The sequence below is a fragment of the Rhinoderma darwinii genome, chromosome 11 (genome assembly GCF_050947455.1).
Source record: "Rhinoderma darwinii isolate aRhiDar2 chromosome 11, aRhiDar2.hap1, whole genome shotgun sequence".
NCBI classification, from domain to species: Eukaryota; Metazoa; Chordata; class Amphibia; order Anura; family Rhinodermatidae; genus Rhinoderma; species Rhinoderma darwinii.
Window position 1 is genome coordinate 69,252,854 of NC_134697.1, and position 14,668 is coordinate 69,267,521.

The window sequence follows — 14,668 nt, forward strand, 5'->3', positions numbered from 1 at the left end:
TTTATTTCTATGGGGCCATGCACACGACCGTAGTTTTTACGGTCTGTGCATGGTCCGGGAGCCCGCACCGCAGAAAGATTGGACCTGTCTTATTACGGCCGTCTTTTGCGGTCCGGGCTTATTTAAAATAATGGCCGCGGCCATGTGAATGGCCCGCGATTTGCGGGCGGCTTGCGGCTGACAGTCCGTTGCCGGCCGACCCGAAAATTACGGCCGTGCACATGACTACGGTCGTGTGCATGAGGCCTAAGAATTATATTATATTTAATTTATAAAACATCTGGCAGTTTTGCAGGGTACTAAATGTTTCAATGTTTGCAGATATCTGAATGTCCTCTTACACAGATCAATGATTGGGTGAATGAGTGTTCATATGAAGGCTCGTTCCCGATCATTGCTTTGTGTAAACCAGGCAACAATTAGCCGATGAAAGAGCAAATGCACATTCATCGGCTGATCATATCGATTATACAACACAAAATATTATCGTTGTCGGCAGCACCTCTCTCTGTGTAAATAGGGAGATGTGCTGCTAAAAAGATGCAAATGGGAGGAGCGATCATAGTAATGATTACCCATCCTCATACTTAACAATCATTGCTGCGTTTAAAGGAATGAGCGCTGATCAACAAGCTGAATTGTCAATCGAAAGTGGTAAACATGGGCAATATCTGCCTGCGTAAAACCACCTGTAGCGCCTGCAAGGTATTGCTGCATCTTTGTGTCACAGCAGATTAGCACCCGCACATTTACTTTACTTTGTTAGGAGATGTTTACCGATCATTGGCTCATGTAAAAGGACCTAACATCACAACTTTCCTGCGGCACTCAAAATCACCGTGGTCTGCCGCACATCTCACCCTGTAAACAGGGGATGTGATGCCTACAATGATGCAAACTGTATGAAGACAAACAATCTTGTTCATCCCCATACAGTCCAATGATTGCTCCATGTAAATGAAGCTAAATGAGTGTCTATCGATGTACTATATTATCGATCTGTGCTTGTTTACTGGCAGAAATCAAGTATATTTGTCACAACGTAATACGGTGCCAAGGTAAAGTATGGGATCTAAAAATATGCGCACATTTAAAAAAATACCCATTGAAGTTTATGGAGAGTGTTCAAAATATGTATGCATCCATATGGTAGGTCATCCGTATTACATTCTCACTTCCATGTTGGATCTGTATTTCAAAAGTGCTGTCTTACATATTTCAGATTCTTCCCTAGAGGACAGCCCAGCAGTATTACAGATCTGTAAAACAGATGCAATACTATAACATATTGATGCAATATGATCCATAATACCCAATGTTCAGTGACTGTCAGCTGTGATTCCAATAAAAGTACATGTCAAAGTATCAGGACATACATTGCACCCCCTGCTTACTCCTGTGTGAGCAGCCAATCACTTCCTCCTCTTGCAGGAAGTCTGCACGTAACTGATCTGTGCAGTCAATGACAGGACGTTGGTTCCAATTCTGAGACACACAAGAAACACCTTGTGGACATGTCTGTGATGTGGAGGCAATAAAAAGTATATATACTAGTTTGGAATCATTAAGAATATTTTTGAAATATTTTTTTTTTTTTTTTAATCAAGGTACCATATTTAAAAATATATTTAATACATTAGAGATTACTATTACTGCTTGAGATTATTATTTATAATTTATTTCTACAGTTCCGCTGTGGGTTAAAAAGTAAAGAAGTTAGTCTTGTTTCTTAAAAAAAAGTGTATTCCATGCATCAGATTGTAAGTAAATTAAAAATGTCATGCGAGGGTCATGCTGGGTCTGTTCCACAGGACTAGCGCATGGCAGATGTGGTGCCTATATTCTAAAAGGGGTCAAAAAGTGAGCCCAGAAACTATAGGCATGTTGTATAACCTATATTGTAAGTAAGATGTTTGAAGGTTTTCTAAGAGATGCTATCCTGGAGCATATCAATGAGAATAAAGGTATAACTCCATTTCATCATGGGTTTAAAAGGGATTTGTCCTGTCAAACTAATCTGGCCCGCTTCTATGAGGAAGTAAGTTCTAGACTGGAGTCATTGGAAGTCATATATCTTTATTTTTCTAAAGCATTTGATATTGTGCCGCATAAAAGGCTGGTACATAAAATGAGAAAGCTGGGACTAGGGAAAAAAATTTGTGTAAATGGGTAAATAACTGGCACAGTGATAGAAAACAGAGGGTGGTTATTAACAATGCATAATCAGATTGGGTCACAGTTACTAGTGGGGTGCCACAGGCGTCAGTATTGAGCCCTATTCTCTTTAATTTATTGATTAATGACCTTATAAACCTAGTTCCACCACTGCACATGGAATATTATGTACAGTTTTAGGCACCAGTGCACAAGAAAAGAAAGACATAGCATAGCTTGATAGGTTCAAGGGCAGGCAACTAAAGTAATAAATGGAATGGGCGGACGTACACAGAAAGAATATCAAAAATAGCGTTAAAAAAAGACGGCTGAGAGGTGACCTAATAACTAAACATAAATATATTAGAGGTCAGTACAGAGATCTCTCTCATGTTCTATTTATACCCAGGACTGTAACTTTAACAAGGGGACATCTTCTACATATAGAGAAAATAATGTTCCTACGCAAACTGATAAGGGGATTCTTTACTGTAAGAGCAGTGAGACTATGAAACTCTCTACATAAAACGTTGTCATGGTGAATTGACTAAACATGTTAAAAAGGGGCATGGATGCCTTTCTTGAGTTATAGTATTACAAGTTATGATTACTAGATTACTGGAGCTGGGTCATTGATTTAGGGATTTAAAAGTCAGGAAGGAATTTTTCCCGCAAGATAACGAAAATTGGCATTTGCCTCATGAGGAGTTTTGTTTTCCTCTGGATCCACATTACCAGATAATAGGCTGAACTGGATGGACTGGAGGAGTTTTTGATACATTTTCTCAAACATGGAGAAGGAAATGTAAAAGTGGGGGGGGGGGGGCTCCTTTTGAACCAGTAAGGTAAGAGTTCAAACTGAGTGCATGGTATAATAAAGGTTAATATATGTCCTGTGGGAAGCACCAAATTGCAGCAAGACAGCAATCAGACGTTTACTTCTGAGGCTCTGTGCACATCAGAGCCTTTCGTCATAGGTATATGTCTGTAGTATTTATCAATATAGATCTTTGACTGAAGACTCAGTCATATGCCACTGTATATGCTTACAGTGGCATGTTTCATTCGCTCTGCTGTTTCCGTAACCTCCTTTCACTTCTATGTGATTTACAGAAACAGCATAGCTCAGCGAGCTCGGCTGTTCCCGGAATCCTTTCTCTTGAGATAGGTGCTGGGCCCAGAGGTGGGACTCACATCTATCAGACATTTATGGCATATCCTGTGGATATGCCATAAATGTCTGTTGTAAGACAACCTCTTTAAGTTCCACCAGGAAAGGGGTGAGGACATTGATGAAAGAAAGGGGGGGGGGAGGGGGAAATCTTAGAACTTTGTTTCCTCCTATTAATCTAGAGGAAGGCAAATAATGGCATAGGGCAAGAGACTATCTGTCTCACAAGTGGAAATCAGAAACTGTTGTCCTGAAGCAATCAACCGTGACCCGGGACTGTATAGTTCGTTCAGTCTTAAAAGGTTATGACATTCCTAAAACTACCCTCCCAATGGCCAGACCTCTTAATTAACCTCAGCCTATAAAAATAGAGACACCTTGGGTTGGATAAATCTTGGCCACAGCAGCCATTTTATTGACAAACATACATAATAAAAAACAACACTTTACAAATAAAAAAAATGAGGAAAGGGGAGTCCTTGAAGCTACAAAGTCTGACACCAAACAGCCCATCTGAACAGTATTTTACCCCCACAGGCTCAGGGGCACCGTCATAAACTGCAGTTGGCTGACCTAAAGTGCAACCACTCCCCGGGACACCATCCAGCAGGAGCCCAAATTGACCAGACCACTAATCAATAAATTTGGGAGGGACCATACCCCTGATGAATCCCCCCCACACCAATTTACTAACAACTCCATGGACCCCCAATCCGCCACACGAACATACTTAGACAACCTTACCCTAAGTATGAGAGCCCCCCATCAATATGGCACGTTCCATTTCCTCCTGGATCCGAAGGGCCCAAAGGTTGATTCCAACCGTGTTAAGGTGGACGCCGTCCCCTGATCAAAGTTCCGCTTGCCACCTTCAAAGTCATAATGACGGACAAAGATATCCCGATTCCTGACCACAAAATCAGAAACGCCCAGTTAACTTTAACCCGTGTCTTGTTGAGACACGCCACAGACCGAGCGTGCCGCCTGGATTTTCAAGGGACAAATTCCGACCAAACGACCACTACATCTGGAAAACAGTACCACAATTTGAGGAGATCATACTTAACATCCCTAATTAGTTCCCTAAAGGGGCGAAGACCCAGATCATTGCCCCCCCACGTGTAACACCAATACATCAGAGGCTCTATCCAACTGGGCAAACCGTTGGAAGTCGGGCAAAACACGGCTCCAGACCATAGCTCTACGGCCAAGCCAGCGAACCAAGACCCCAGCCAACTAAAACCCCAACTGTTGCCCATCAAGGCGGACATCAGCCCTATCCGCCCCCAGTGCACATAAGAATGTCCGAGTATCCACACCAATAGAGGGGAATCTACAATGGCAAAAAGATGAGGGGGGATAAAGGGTAGGGGGAAGGAGGGGAGGGGGGTGACATGAATACTTTACACCAAAAAACAGAAGGGAAAATAAAAACTATCACAAAAAGGGCGCACATAAGACTAAAATGTACAAGAGTCCCATCGGCCAATGCGTTTCATCACCTCAGACCCTAACCCCCAGGATGCCACCTCTGTTGTGGCCCAGATGCTAAAGGAATGGGGAGCAAAAAACGACCCATCCAGCCCCAGAGTAAACTGATACCATGCAAATAGGAATCGTCCGCATAGCACAAAAGTTGCCGACCACCGAATCACTCTAAAAGCGTGCAAAACATACAACCGGGCACATCGAGTCCCAGCAGCGGATCCCAACACAACCCGCTTACCACGTCCGCCTTGATCAGTCTTAGAACGCCTAATCCAAAATTCAACGCTCCTGTCTGACAACAACACGTCCTCCACCTGTAAACCACCAGCCCTCTTAGTGCTAGGCGCCACCAGTTCCAATACCCAGAGACCCCTGAAAAACGCCCACGAGAATGCCAACCTGTATAACGTCACTTCAAAAGCCGAAAAACAAACACTCACCAATACCTTCCACAATTGTCCCAAAATTGAAAAAGAGACAGGGCGCCGACTATCAGGTAAGCCACTCCCTTTACAATAACGCCTCAGGGTCTGGCCTACAAAGAAATCTTTTGTGACATTCATACAGCCCCGGAGTTTAAAACCATAGCTAGAGCTACCACTAACCGATTGACCCTGGATACTGACCAGCCCGCAACCGAAAACTGACCCAGGAAACCCAGCAATGCCAACACCCGATCATCATCTACCCGCATACCCATTCAAACCGGCCAGCCATACCTCCCAATCCCTTCACGCCTTGTCATAAGCCGATCAAGTGCCAGGCGCCAGGGAAGACTGAATCAATGCTCCTTACAATATGCACCGAAACCAACAACTGTTTTGCCACCCACTCGATCGTGTGCAGCAGATTAGCACACACAGGGGAACCCACAGGACCGACACACAAAAAGTCATCCAGGTAGTGGATAAGGGATGAGACACCAGCCACATCACAAATCACCCACTCCAAGAAGGAACTAAAAGCCTCGAAGTAAGCACAGGAAATCGAGCAGCCCATCGGGAGGCATCGATCCACAAAATAAGCCCCATCTCAATAACAGCCAAACAGCCGTAGGCTATCAGGATGCACTGGGAGGAGGCGAAACGCAGACTCTATGTCAGTCTTTGCCATCAAAGTAACCACGCCTTAACGTCGCACCCACTCAACCGCCACATCAAAAGACGTGTATAGCACAGAGCACAGTCCAGGAGCAATACCGACGTTGATGGACAGCCCACGCGGGTAAGATAAGTGGTGAATGTATTTATTTGGTTCCTTCTTGGGCACCACTCCGAGCGGTGAGACCACAAGGTCAGGTAGAGGGATATCAACAAAGGGGCCAGCCATCCTACCGGACTCCACTTCTTTCCACAACTCATCCCTAACCACCTCTGAATACTGCAATGCCGAATGCAGATTACGCAATGAAAATGGGACCTCATGGGAGGGGGGAGGGATACGAAAATCATCTAACAACAATACCGTCCTTGTTTTATCGGGAAATCTATTAAGGTAAGGTTCCATTTCTAACTACTTCTTCTGGGTCAGGCCCCTGGTTAGCCCCATCCGATCACCGGTCCTTACCCTTTTTTAAACACATTGCGGACCCGTGCGAAGTCCCGCTGCAGGAGCAGCAACTATGCTTGAACTTACAGCCTGGTCCAAATTTGCACTGGCCCTCAGTAAATTGCCAGCAAAAAACAGATTTTCCTCCCGACCCTACCGCACCTGTACCAGAGTGTGTGGAGGGGCCGGCGATACTGTCCCTGCCAGGAAAGGACTGGCCAAAACAAACCGGGGCCATGACACGCAACCACAACCTTATATCTTTATTGTCCCACCTGATGTCGGGACGCACTGTCTTCCGCTGGCGGAACTGTTCATCGTAGCACAGCCACGTTAGCCCCCCATAAACCCGGTGCACTTCGCCAATAGCATCCATGTAACAAAAGAGAGCAGAGCAATGCTCCGGCGCCTTCTCCCTTATCACGTTAGCCAAAATGGTGAACGCCTGAAGCAAGTTTATAAATGTTTGGGGGATCAACCGATAACGATGCTTCTCCTCTTTCTCTTTTTTGCTCTCCAATCACTTTCCCTTATTTAGGTTGAACTTCTCTAGGGGGAGTAGAGAGAAGATTTTTAAATATTCATCTCTCCATATCTTTTCCCTGACCTCTTGCTTCAAATGCGCACCTAGCGGGCTCTCAAAGCAGACATACACTTCCCCTTTTTCCTTATCATCCAATCGTACACTATCCACTTCTTTACCCTTCTCTGTCTGTACCAACACTGTCACCCCCGCCTCCTTAGCCACCACCCCGCCCCCCGTGGGTTTACTCTCTACTATCACAGGCCCAACCGACGGTGGAATCCACGCAGGAATCAGAGAAGGGGAACCCGACGAACCCCCCTTGCAATGTGCTGAGAGTTCCCTACGCAACAAAGCAACTTCTGAACATCACCCCTCTCACTACCCCCCATCACAAGAGGACCACCGCTACCCCCTGACTCCACTGCCGAACCACCCTGTTAGCCAACCCTTACCCCAGGGGACCGAAATATAGCAGGTAAAGTAAATGTGGGTGAAATAGACTAACCAGGCTGCGTAGGTGCTGTGTCCCCACGAGCCGGGGCAAAGGTGTCCTCCTGACGTCCAGCCCCTCCACCAAGCCCCCAGTCGTCAGCTTCATCGGGAACAGCAGAACCCGGACAGGCGCCGCAGGACCGACAGCCACGACCTTCCACCAGAACTCAATGGGCCAGCACAATCGACATCGGCCTCTTAGCCCAACGGTTAGGGGCCTTTTCCACCATGCTGCCAGCAGGCCGCCACCCACCAGCACTCCGCCATGTCTCACTGCCGACTGCGGCACGCGCCTAGAACCAGGCACATCATCAAGGTGGCTGGCGGGCCGCCCGACTGGATCACCGCCAGCATGGCCCACCGCAGATCCTCTTCCAAGATGACAGGAGACAGGGGACAGTCCCAGATGCAAGGGAGCCTGCCCCCGACCTCCGCAGAGTCAGGCCGGCTAGATGGATTCCTCTCGAACTGGGCCGTCCGGCTCCTGAGAGTGGAGCGGGGGACCCAGCCTGGAGGGTGCCTTGAGGGGCTCCGTACCCGGTGCCTGACTCGTGGCAGCGCCTCCAGGCTCAGGCATTCAGGAGGCTGCGTCCGACCGGACCGCCGCCTCAAAGGGGATGACTTCACCGCCTGAGCCCCGGGATAGCGAGAGTACATGCTGCCAATTGCTGCCAGAGCAGAAGGCTCAGGCAACTCACCACTCCTGATGGGCCCCGCTGCACCAGGGTCCATCTCCAGAGGGCTGGATAGCCCCAGCCCGTCAGCCAGCCACACCATCCCCGTCTCAGCTACTGCTGCACGGAGCTGGACCAGTAAGGCCTCCATTGGTAAATAAAAAACAGACAGCGCTGTACAACTCAAAACGCTGTCTCTTCCTGTAATGGCACCAACTACCCTAACCACCCGTTATATAGTCTATAACCTCGCCCTATAATCCCCCACCCCCAACTAACTCCTACCCCTCCCTTAGGATTCCTTAGGTAGACTAACTCACAGATTTATTGGTCTTTGGGTATGTACCAAGTAACAGATTTGAAGGGAAATTCTCAGAGGCAAATCATTTGTAAGTCAGCTGAAATAAAAAAAATCAGTATACTCAACTTACACTCTTCTGCCGTTCCCTTTGTAATGCCAACCTGGTCCCCCGCTAGTCTCTGCATCCTGGCTTCCAGCGATGAGGTGTCGTTATATGTGATCGATGCAGGTTAAGCATTACGACTAGGAGACAATACCTCTCTACATACGGCACTCAAAAGAACCTGTACGGACCCACACAGAGACCATGCGTCTTGGTACTAATAAGCTGTACATACTCCATACACAGGCTTGCTGTATGCATGAGCCCTAATTCTCAAAATTGTTCATGGTGAATGTTTTTACAACTAGGTGGTTCTCAACACTTGTCTAATCACCTTTCAAAGAAACTATTGAGACATGGTCACATTATCATTTATGACGATAGAGAACACTGACACTTATTTGACATGAACACAATCCTTTGGATATTTGCCGTTTGTAGTGTTATATTAATAGGGCCTCATCATCAGGCTACATGAGGTTTTTTCTTAGGATGTTGTTGCTGTTGAAGAGGCCATTAGCACTTTATTGTCTTCTACTGAACCTTAACACCTGTATGTGTTTGAGCTGGAAGTGATTCCATGTAGCTTTGATGATATCTCATGAACAACACATTAAAAGACACATGATCTGACCTTTCAGGATTGATAGTAGTAGGCGCCTTTGGCATCAAACAAAATGAACAATGGTGTCAGAAAGCCACAAGCAAAACAAACCTAACCTGGCTTATTTATCACAATTTACATCTTGAAAGGCTACCACTAGCAATTACTCTCACAATATCTTTAAGAAAAACTTTGTCTTAGCATAGTTCACATCCATACTTTACCTCAACAGAGTTTTTGAAAAACTCTTTATGTGCCATATAACTGATATGGGGAATCAGGGTGACCAGATGGTCTCTTTTAGAAAATATATACTGATGACTAAAATATTTCTTTGTCCATATGATAATCTTATTGCTCAAGTGTCTTAACTTAAACATAGATGATAGGATGTTTAACTAAAGCTGGTCCTAGACATAACAATAATCGTTAATGATCCAACCGATTTTTGGGTCGGTAACGATAATCGTTGCATTTATTGAAGCAGAAAAGTTCTATTAATAGAATTGGTAATTTAACTGATCGTTCCAAAAATTTTCTTGGTGGCTATTTAACACGGAAGTGGTAGAATTTCGTTTACTATCGGCAAAATAAATGCATAGTTACAATGGACTTGAATGATGTTTCCCACGATAAGAACGATTGTTAAATGGGAAATATCTTTTCATCTGTGGCCCATTCCTGACAAACATTCTTATTCATGAAACATAAAATCAAAACATTTGTTAGATCATGGATGCATCTTTATATCTATGGCTAGTTTAAAGTGAATTTCCAACTTTTATAATCATATTTTATGTCCAAATTCTATGCTGGCTCATATATCTTAATGTATCTTAAGGACAGGATCACATGCATAGTTTTTATGCAGTTTTTTTTAGCCAATCACACTAGTGGACACAAAAGGAAGGGGAAGTATCAGACTTTTCCTTATACTTTTCCTTCCTTTTGAATACACTTCTGGCTTTGTTAAAAAAAAAACCTGAGACAAAGACTGCCACAAAAAGTGCATCAAAACTGTGTGATCCTGGTCTTTTGGGTAGGGACACACGCAGCGTAAACACTCCGGATTTTCCGCAATGGATTTTATTGCGGGAAAATGGCCAGTGTATTACAGCGTTTCCAGCGTATTTCAACAAATCTCATCCACACACTGCGGAAAAGATCAGCTGAGAAACTGTTCTTAAATTGATCTGCGGTGCGTTTTTATTTTTTGAAACCTTTTTTTATTTCAATTTGGTGCAGTTTTTCAGGTGGAATTCCCTGCGGGTTCCAGGACGGATACACTGTGTACTTTTATGCAGCGTATCTGATCTGTGGATCCTTAGCAGTCGGAGCTTTGCTTTTCTGACACAGAGATTTAGATGATAACATGCTAGCGACGTGCAGCCACCACTACAGGACGCTTTGGAGCTTACTGCATAGTGTCTTATTATAATTACTTTTTTTTTGCCATCTTAGATATTTATGGCATATCTACAGGATTTGCCATAAATGTCTGATAGATGCTGGTTCCAGCTCTGGGACCCACACCTATATTGAGAATTAAGTTCTCAATATAGTTGCAGAATCCAGGTAATGATTAGTGGAGAGAGGGTCACGCATGCTTGCTGCTCTCTGCATTCTGTTTTATGGGAGTTACAGAAACAGCCGGGCAGCTATTGCTCGGCTGTTTTTGGAACTCCCATTTAACAGAATGGTTGTTACGGAAATGCTTGCTCGTTTGTTTCCGTAACTTCCATTGAATAGAATGGAGAGTGCCACGCCCAGCGGCCTACGCATCAGGCGAAACAGGGGTCGGGAGATCCCCGTTCTTGATATAGGTGCTGGGACCTGCATCCATCAGACATTTATGGCATAGCCTATGGATATGCCATAAATGTCTAAGATGGGAAAATCCCTTTAAACAGTTTCAGTCTAAGAACCTTTCCATTTCTTACAGTATTGCAACATTGTGCTGTACACATGGTGTTAAGGTTTTCAATAGTGAGGATTCTATGTAGTTACTTTTGACTGTCCTTTCATATTACTCTATTTTATGTTAATAATTGGAAAGAGAACAAAATTGAAATGGACATAAACTCTGCATTCTACAGATGATAATACTGTATTGTTTATCTATTCTTTAACAGTTCATCCTTTGTTAGTAACAGTTGGTCAAACATTTCTGGGAAGCCAATTCAGAAGTATTATCCATAATGAAAGATAATCCTATTATCAATTTTTCAAAAATGGCAGCCATATTGGACAAAAACAAAACCTCTGAAATGAAAAGACGTAAAACTTCTATCACTCTAACTTCTGATTAACGAAATTATGACCGTTTCAAGTTTTGGGTGAAAATTTCCTTAAAATGATTTTGAACTGGATATGTAACAAGGAGTAGAAGATGTTCAGTATTCAAGGATATGAGAAGACAACACAAAGGGAAACAGTTGGAAGTACGACTTCATAATGTAAAGAAAATAATATGAGTCACAGGAAGAGGAACCTATTATTATATGCTTACCGGAGCCTGTATACAAACAAGGAAATCTACAGCATTGGATTGCCCCAACAAACACACAGGGGGCTGACTGGTGACAAAACCTAGAACTCTCACAGGAAATGGCTGCTCAATATTATAGTTTTCAAGGAAAACTTAGGAAAGGATGTGGAAGTTTCAAGTAGAGAATCGTGGGAGAGCAGATGGAAAACCAAGAGATGAAAAATGTGTGACTGGGGGTATCTTGCCACAAATTGACCTTATATTTCACCCTGACATTGCAAAAAATCTCTGTTGCACATTATTTATATCATTCTGTGGTATTTAAAAGGGTTGTCTATGATGAGACAATATGGAAGCTGACAAAGGCGATTAGATATAAAAACCGTTGGCAAACAGATGATTTTTCTGAGGGAAGACGTGGCCAGACAAAACAGAGTGATTCTCATATCAAAATTGTGATTTATAAAAACACTTATTGTGATAATGGGAGATTTTAATTATCGGGATATTAATTGGTGTCATGGTTCGGCTTCAACTGCAAAGGGGAGACATTTCCTCAACCTGTTGCAGGAAAATTTTATGTGCCAGTTTGTGGAAGACCCGACTAGAGGTGAAGCTCTGTTGGATCTGGTCATTTCTAATAATGCAGAGCTTGTTGGAAATGTCAATGTTCGTGAAAACCTTGGTAACAGTGATCATAATATAGTTATATTTTACCTATTCTGTAAAAAACAAACGCAGGCTGGGAGGGCAAAAACATTTAATTTTAAGAAAGCCAATTTCCCCAGGATGAGGGCGGCAATTCAGGATATAGACTGGGAAGAACTAATGTCAAATAATGGGACAAATGATAAATGGGAGATTTTCAAATCTACTTTGGGTAATTATAGTGCAAAATGTATTCCTACAGGTAACAAGTATAAACGACTAAAATTAAACCCCACATGGCTTACACCTTCTGTGAAAGGGGCAATACATGACAAAAAAAGGGCATTTAAAAAATACAAATCTGAGGGTACAGCTGTAGCCTTTGTAAAATATAAAGAGCTTAATAAAATCTGTAAAAATGTAATAAAATCAGCAAAAATACAAAATGAAAGGCAGGTGGCCAAGGATAGTAAAACAAATCCTAAAAAATTCTTCAAGCATATAAATGCAAAAAAGCCCAGGTCTGAACATGTAGGACCCTTAGATAGTGGTAATGGGGAGTTGGTCACAGGGGATCAAGAGAAGGCAGAGTTACTAAATGGGTTCTTCCGCTCTGTATATACAACAGAAGAAGGAGCAGCTGATGTAGCCGCTGCCGGTGCTGTTAATATATCAGTTGATATACTGAATTGGATGAATGTAGATATGGTCCAAGCTAAATTAAATAAAATAAATGTACACAAGGCCCCGGGACCAGATGGGTTACACCCTAGAGTTCTTAAAGAGCTCAGTTCAGTTATTTCTGTCCCCCTCTTCATAATATTTAGAGAGTCTCTCATGAGTGGTATAGTGCCAAGGGACTGGCGCAGGGCAAATGTGGTGCCTATTTTCAAAAAGGGCTCTAGGTCTTCGCCGGGTAATTATAGACCAGTAAGCTTAACATCAATTGTGGGGAAAATGTTTGAGGGGCTATTGAGGGACTATATACAGAATTATGTGACAATAAATAGTATTAGGGTATGTGCACACACACTAATTACGTCCGTAATTGACGGACGTATTTCAGCCGCAAGTAGTGGACCGAACACAGTGCAGGGAGCCGGGCTCCTAGCATCATACTTATGTACGATGCTAGGAGTCCCTGCCTCTCCGTGGAACTACTGTCCCGTACTGAAAACATGATTACAGTACGGGACAGTTGTCCTGCAGAGAGGCAGGGACTCCTAGCGTCGTACATAACCATGATGCTAGGAGCCCGGCCCCCTGCACTGTGTTCGGTCCGGGACCTGCGGCCGAAATACGTCCGTCAATTACGGACGTAATTATTGTATGTGCACATACCCTAATAAGTGACAGCCAGCATGGTTTTACAAAGGACAGAAGCTGTCAAACCAACCTGATTTGTTTTTATGAAGAGGTAAGCAGAAGCCTAGACAGAGGGGCCGCTGTGGATATAGTGTTTTTGGACTTTGCAAAGGCATTTGACACTGTCCCTCATAGACATCTAATGGGTAAATTAAGGACTATAGGTTTAGAAAGTATAGTTTGTAATTGGATTGAGAATTGGCTCAAGGACCGTATCCAGAGAGTTGTGGTCAATGATTCCTACTCTGAATGGTCCCCAGTTATAAGTGGTGTACCCCAGGGTTCAGTGCTGGTGTCAGGTCCGTATTTCACACCGAATAACCACCTCTGTAAATTGAAAGGTGAAGGCATGCCTGGAGAGAAGTACACCACACAAATGTCTGAGGTACAGCTTCAATGTCAGCCAGGAGGAACTGAACTTTATTCAGAACAAAGAAACACACACAGAGAAGACACATGCCCCTCCCTATGGATGTGTGACTTGCTTAAATTCTATTCGCTCCCCAGCTGTAACTTTTCCTATACATTCTTCTGCACACTCCTCTTTGCATTCCAGGGGGCGGTGTCTTCCATAGGTGTGTCCGACATGAACAAAGAACTTGTTATATATATCAGTATATTACACAAAGAACTGAAATGTATATACATATATGTGAGGATAATATTTTTCAGACAATATACATAGTAATGATCCCTGACACTGGGACCACTATTATTCAACTTATTTATTAATGATATAGAGGATGGGATTAATAGCACTATTTCTATTTTTGCAGATGACACCAAGCTATGCAATATAGTTCAGACTATGGAAGATGTTTGTGAATTGCAGGCAGATTTAAACAAACTAAGTGTTTGGGCGTCCACTTGGCAAATGAAGTTTAATGTAGATAAATGTAAAGTTATGCATCTGAGTACGAAAAACCTGCAAGCATCATATGTCCTAGGGGGCGCTACACTGGGGGAGTCAATTGTTGAAAAGGATCTGGGTGTACTTGTAAATCATAAACTAAATTTCAGCATGCAGTGTCAATCAGCTGCTTCAAAGGCCAGCAAAATATTGTCGTGTATCAAAAGAAGCATGGACTCGCGGGACAGGGATGTAA